Source organism: Dreissena polymorpha, chromosome 2 (assembly GCF_020536995.1).
Source record: "Dreissena polymorpha isolate Duluth1 chromosome 2, UMN_Dpol_1.0, whole genome shotgun sequence".
In the NCBI taxonomy this organism is placed as follows: Eukaryota; Metazoa; Mollusca; class Bivalvia; order Myida; family Dreissenidae; genus Dreissena; species Dreissena polymorpha.
In genome coordinates, this window is record NC_068356.1 from 64795679 (window position 1) to 64802423 (window position 6745).

Consider the following 6745-nt stretch of genomic DNA (forward strand, 5'->3'; position numbering starts at 1 on the left):
GGGTCAAAAAATGTATTTGTGTCGGGTCGGCGGGTCAGGTATTTAAAAAATCAATATTGTTTTTGTTAACTACACTCGTCTACAATAAAACATTTATTTTCTTTAAGGATGAACATATCAGATACATTTAACAAATAATCGTTGTGAAATAAGACTAAATTACTTCACAAAAAAAGTATTCTTTATGTAGAATTACCTGATTCTTTATAGTAATACATGAATTTATTATAAACTGTGAATGATAAAACCTCGATTACGGGATATATAAAGACAAAGTTCAGCAAAATAAACTGCAAATAAGTTGAAATAACCCTTTTAAGCAAAAAACACTGCTATGATGTGCTTTCTCTATAAGAATGTAGGTGTATCTTTTAGAATCAAAATGACTTGAGCAAATAAAGAATATATGAGATCATGGGAATAGATGTCTATCTTATTTCGATATGTAGTATTATTTTCTTTAAATTAGGCACACAAAATCAAGAGGCTAATATGCACAATATAGACTGCTTAAAAACAAATCCTTCATAACTTTGTTACAATAATTGTGAACAAATGTAACTTGATGTATCAAACTGTAAACAAGATCTTATCTCACCCTATCAAGACTTAAATAAGAAGTATATAAGATGGAAAATGACTAGAAAACTGAGGAAAGTAAATACTGTCTTAATTAATTTAAATTATAACACAACTTCAGCGTAAACAATTCTATACAAGTCAAGTAACTAAGTTCTTTTTCAAAAACAGCAACATATCAACATTATCACTTTTCATGCAGGATCTTTGCGCAGGCATAATGTAACCAGATGTGGAGAACACGCGCTCACTAGCAACTGATGTTGCTGGAGTAATTAAATACTTCTCGGCGATGTGTGCTAATTGTGGGTATTTTTCCTTGTTGGAATTCCACCATTGAAGTGGATTTTTGTCCAATTTGATACTTGGTTCAGCATGGTAACCATTCAGTTCAGTTGATACTTCATCAGAATCAGGAACACTAAAACAACGTTCAGAAAAGATATCCCCAAACAGTTCAGTAAGTGCAGTTTGTTGTTACACCACACCAGAGAGCTTCGGAGTGTTGTTGTTATCATCAGAATCTTAACTGGAAAAAACGACTGGACAGGTAGCTTCACCACCTCGACAGTAGAACGAGTTTTGTACACAAGTTCAACTTTACAATGTTTACAAACAGTCATGCCTTTGTCGGCAATCATAATGCCCTTTTCGGATTTAAACCCGAAATGAAATACGCCCATACTGGCCAATCTACATACATGCCAGAATTTTTTAGGTCAAAAGCGGGACATTCCATAAAAAATTGTCGGGACATTTGACCAAAAAGCAGGACACCTAAAAAGATCTATCATTCCACTTTTACTGTAGTCAGTATAGTACTAACAAAAACTCTTGATACTTTTATTCAAGACATAAAACATCTGATATGAAGCATGAAAATCTAAAACATAACAATAACAGTTTTATTAAATAAGACAATAGCAAACAACGAAGTTCAATACTCATTATATTACTTTAAATGGCAAACATTAACGCAGGGGAGGCTATCCAGTACACTGGAAGTACGGGTTACAGTAAACTATATACCGAACAGTTACATCAGCTTGACACGGAATGCGCGGCCGTACACATTTCCGAGGTAGGTTTTTGGTGGAAGCAAACCGTCTTTGTGTTCATTTTAACTGCCAACAACGCCTTAACCGTTCTATGGCCCAGATTTTTCCTTTCTTTTTTCTGAATTTTTTTCAGTGCGCTGAAACAAATTCTGGATCAGCGTTTGAGTGAGGGATTGACAACGCTGCAAAAGCAAGTGAAGAGAGTTGCGGGAACCGAGCTTTCTGTAGTGGTGTCTTGATGCTGGCAATGCACGACCAGAAGGGGTCCAATGCCATTCCTTCAACGTAAGGGGGTAACGCGCTTTCTGAAAGCAGCTGGAAATCGACGAATTCATCATGAATACGATCTGAATTTCCCACACCTAGCCACACGGACAGCTTGACCACTAAAAACAAAAATGACATTTGTCAATATCGTATTAACTTCACAATGATGCTTAACGTAATTATTTCGTGTTTGTTCATTTATGGTGTGTCTTTAACTTGATAAAATGACAATTAATCTGTATCATATCTAAATAAAAAATGTATATATTTATGTATAAACCTACCAGACTATGTCGATGTGTTCTGTCTGTTCTCTGGACGAAGGAAACTTTGGGTCTTCAATACCTCATCGTTGACCGGAAACTTTGTGAGCATTTTCGTGGTCAACTCTAGGTAGAACGCCCTCAACTTCCTGTGAACAGTGATTCAAATGGTCATGGTAGGTACGTGTGGGGTGGCCTATTGCGATCGTGTCATCATCGTGCTGGTTGTCGCGGGTCTCAAAGTCAACCTTTGTTACGTCTGCTACAGTAGGGTCAAACTGTCATGAATAGCACCTCGTTGTTTTTAGCTTAATTGGAGTAGGGTCAAACTGTCATGCATAGCACCTCGTTGTTTTTATTATAATTACACCCAATTACACTAGACAAGATGGGTATCACTTATTGGACTGTTTGTTGCGATTTTGGTATATTGCACATTCAGATTATCCCGCTATTTTGGAACTAAACATTGAATGTAAAAGACTCATTAATGACGTAGAGTTAATTTCACAAAACACTTGTTTTGTAAACCGTTTCAAACAAAGGCAAAAGCAAACACATTTTCAACATTTATATTTCTCTAACCCCTTACCGCGTCAATAGTTTTCATTCCTCTTTATTCACTTGGTAATCAGTACACACATATTGACAAAATACTTATAATTACACAGAAACATGAGCTTTGAAACACGAGATTTGAAACCACGAAATAATATTATTGATTCCGGAAGCGAGATGGAAAGTCAGAACGGCACATTTCAAAACGGCCAGAACAAAACGGCAGAGTTGATTTTACGCCGTTCTTTTGAAAAAAATATTGACCCGACCCGGTACCGTTTGCGAAAACTTTGACCCGGAATCGCGGGTATTTTTTTGACCCGCGGTTTCGGGTATTTTCGGGTACCCGTGTGAGCACTAGTATTTTAAAGTCATACCATTTGAATCGAAATTATAACTCCCCAATTCACAGTTTAGCTTCCTTGCGCCGTCTTAGCCCTCTTATTATTTCTTATATTGTTCCAGGAAACGACGACTCCATTCGCAACGCCTCAAAGGAAACCCCCTGGTATACGAAGAACACCTTCTTGTAATGTTCGACCTAGGAATACAGGTACATTCACCAACTTTACTATTGTAAAATGTCTTGAGAACAAACCATTTTTACGCGCTTTATTTTTAATTGTCTGTTTGGCTTAATATTGAAGCATTTTTGTCACCCGATGTTGTGCACAATAAAGCAAAGCAGCTTCAATTAAGGAGTATGGATCTCTTTTTATAAATTTGTTTTCGCAAATTTTACATTTATCGCAAACTTAGTATATTTATTTAATTATGATTGCATACATCAATTAATAAAAATTTATAGTTGCATGGACTGCTTTAGTATATACATTCAAATACGCTGTCAATTGTGTTTTTTTTAATTTAAATAAAATCAATATCCTCAATAAACTTTAACATGTACGAATAAATATCAGATCAATACTTAATTTGTGTGCATGACTTCAACACAAACTGCTGTGTGAAATACATTGAAAAACATCTAATAGCGATACCTGTGATTGCTTTTTCACAGACGAAATCAAGAAGGCATTCGCCAACAGATCGATATCCAATGTTGAAAATGATTCAGGAGAAACTAACGTTTGATACTGTGTGTAAACTACTCAAATAGTTCATTGAAGAATTTTGATGTTCATTTTTCGTATATGTATAGGTAAGCTTTATGTTATGTAACTGCTACTTACACTACGCTGGAAAAACAGCAAGACGGTAAAGCGAGCTCTCTGATATAAAACGTGTCCTGATTAACGTATTGATCGCTTGAAGGAAAAACGAAATAACGTATGAGCAGTTCAAAATAAAAGAAATAATGTGTTGTTCAGTGAAGTGTATAAATTTGACGATGTTATTAAATAAAATAATCAACGGATGGACATGTGATCATATACAAAAACGCAAAATGTTGTTTTTTATAAGCTTTGCATGCATTAAGTTTTATTCCCTGTTTGTTATTGTCACCTATGCTTTGTTGAGATAATAAGAATTAATAAATCTTTTGTATTGCTTCGTAACGGGGATTTCTGACGAAAAGATTTTATACTCATAAAGGCATTTTCCCCTAAAGACTATTTAAGGAATCCGATGTGTTCTCTTGTCCTTATGATATTATTTCTACTTCAAGGTATTTACCTACGCGCATCAGATATTAACGATGTTTATATTTGTGTCAATTTCCATATATGTATTAGTATTTTATCAATTAAAATGTTGGCAAAAAAGACATTTGTATGGTCTCCATGTTTCAACGTGATAAGGGCATCGCAAGTTCACAAAACACATTACACAGAATTACTCTCAGTATCGAAATATCACCCTTAATAAAGAAGTTTTGTGTTGGTGACAGTTAATTGCTATTAAGCTAATCAGCAATTTTAGTGTACTGCACATGCGACATTTTTCTAAAAGGTTGTTTCGCAGGTACATTTGAATGTTTACTGTTAAAATATTATGTAAGTGTATATCTTGTATTGTAATCTTTGAATGCATGTGTGCTTGTGTTTCGCTGCGTGTTTTACCAACATATTTGTAGAATCTATGTTAATAATAAAAGTATATAGTTTCATATTTGATTAAACATATTTATTATCTACGACAAGATCAAATATTCGACTATTCGAATACTTAAATGACCGAATAATCTGATACCACTTTTGCTTTTGGTCGGTATATGTGATCCTTAGGTAGCAAATGCTCGCTTGTGCTCATTTTTGGTTAAATGGCGTCTCGGAGACTGCTGAAATAGCTTTTAAATGAGAAATCGACGGAAGAAAAACAAGTTTTCAGCACTGTCTAGTACAGTACGTTATTTAAAACGTCATTCTTTATGCAGATATTATATACAAAGGTTAATTCTAAAAACAGGTGAATATCGTTATATAAGATTGCACATGCATAATTCTTCAACATTGAGTTGAGTTGGATGTAGTCTTAATTCTACTTATAATTAGAGCTATAATACTGAAAAATAACATATCTTGACATTATTTGTTTAACAATACAACTACAAATGCTGACATGTTATTGTATATACGTATACAAATGCAATAATAAACGCACACATTCCTATTTACGGTCGCACATTGCGCATTTTCTTAATAGAGATCAAATTACATAACTGTATTAATATGTATTTGTTGTAAGAATCTCCCAGTATAAATGAACTTGTTGCAATATTTATTGACAACCTTTGGAGTGGTCTTTTTTATGGCGACTATTTTACCATCTCTTCTCAACGGAATAAGGTGTCTTCAAACAAACGACAATTCAGTATTTAGCCACTCATATTTTGAGATTCAGTTTATGTCTAGATAGCAAACACACCAGGTATAGGTTTCCATTACCGGTTAATTGGTGTAACATATTTTGTAGTATTGTATACATGAAGAAGGAGCGCTTTTGAATTCTAAATAATATAACATGTGGATGGAACAGTCATTACAAGTGAAAAGTTGCAACAATCTTCACATTAATAATCATAATGCAAATGTATTGGAAATCGAACAATCGATCATGCAGAGAGTGAAAAACAAAGAATGGGGCATTTTAAGAGTCCGGAGTAAGTTTATGCCCTGAAATATAAAATGCATTGAAATGTGCAAACTACGTTGTGTGGATAATGTAGAAATAAACACTTTTTCTGGAATCCCGACAAACCACTCTCTGGATTCTAACAAGCCTTTCTATGGAACGCCATAACTGTTTTAACATGACAAAGTATATTACATGACTATCTTTATCAGTATATGATGTTGATTTTACATTATATGATGTTACATTAGCATTATGCGTCAATAATTAATGATATTATGATATAATTTACCATGATATGATGCTAACAGTCCATTATATAATGCTAATTGTTCATTATATGATGCTCACTGTACATTATATAATAATAAGTGTCCATTATATGATGCTCATTGTACATTATATGATTCTCACTCTTCATTATATGATGCTCACTCTCAATTATATACCATTATATGATGCTCACTCTCAATTATATGATGCTCAGTGTACGTTATATGATGCTCACTCTCCATTATATGATTCTCACTCTCCATTATATTATGCTCACTCTCCATTATATGATGCTTACTCTAAATTATATGATGCTCATTTTACATTATATGATGCTCACTCTCCATTATATGATGCTCACTCTCCATTAAATGATGCTCACTATCAATTATATGATGCTCACTCTGAATTATTCGATGCTCACTTTCAATTATATGATGCTCATTTTACATTATATGGTGCTCACTTTTCATTATGCTCACTGTTCAGTATATGATGCTCACTCCCCATTATCTGATCCTCATTTTTCATTATATGATGTGCAAATTTCATTATACGATGGTCGAACGTAGAACAAGTGTATTTCTCGGCAAAGTGAATCATTTATTGTATTAGTAGCGCGAGCAAGCACATGCTTTTTATCAAGCGTCTCAGTTTTCCTATATATAATACATGAATATATAAGGGGAGGATTCTATGTAGAAAAGATGGTCG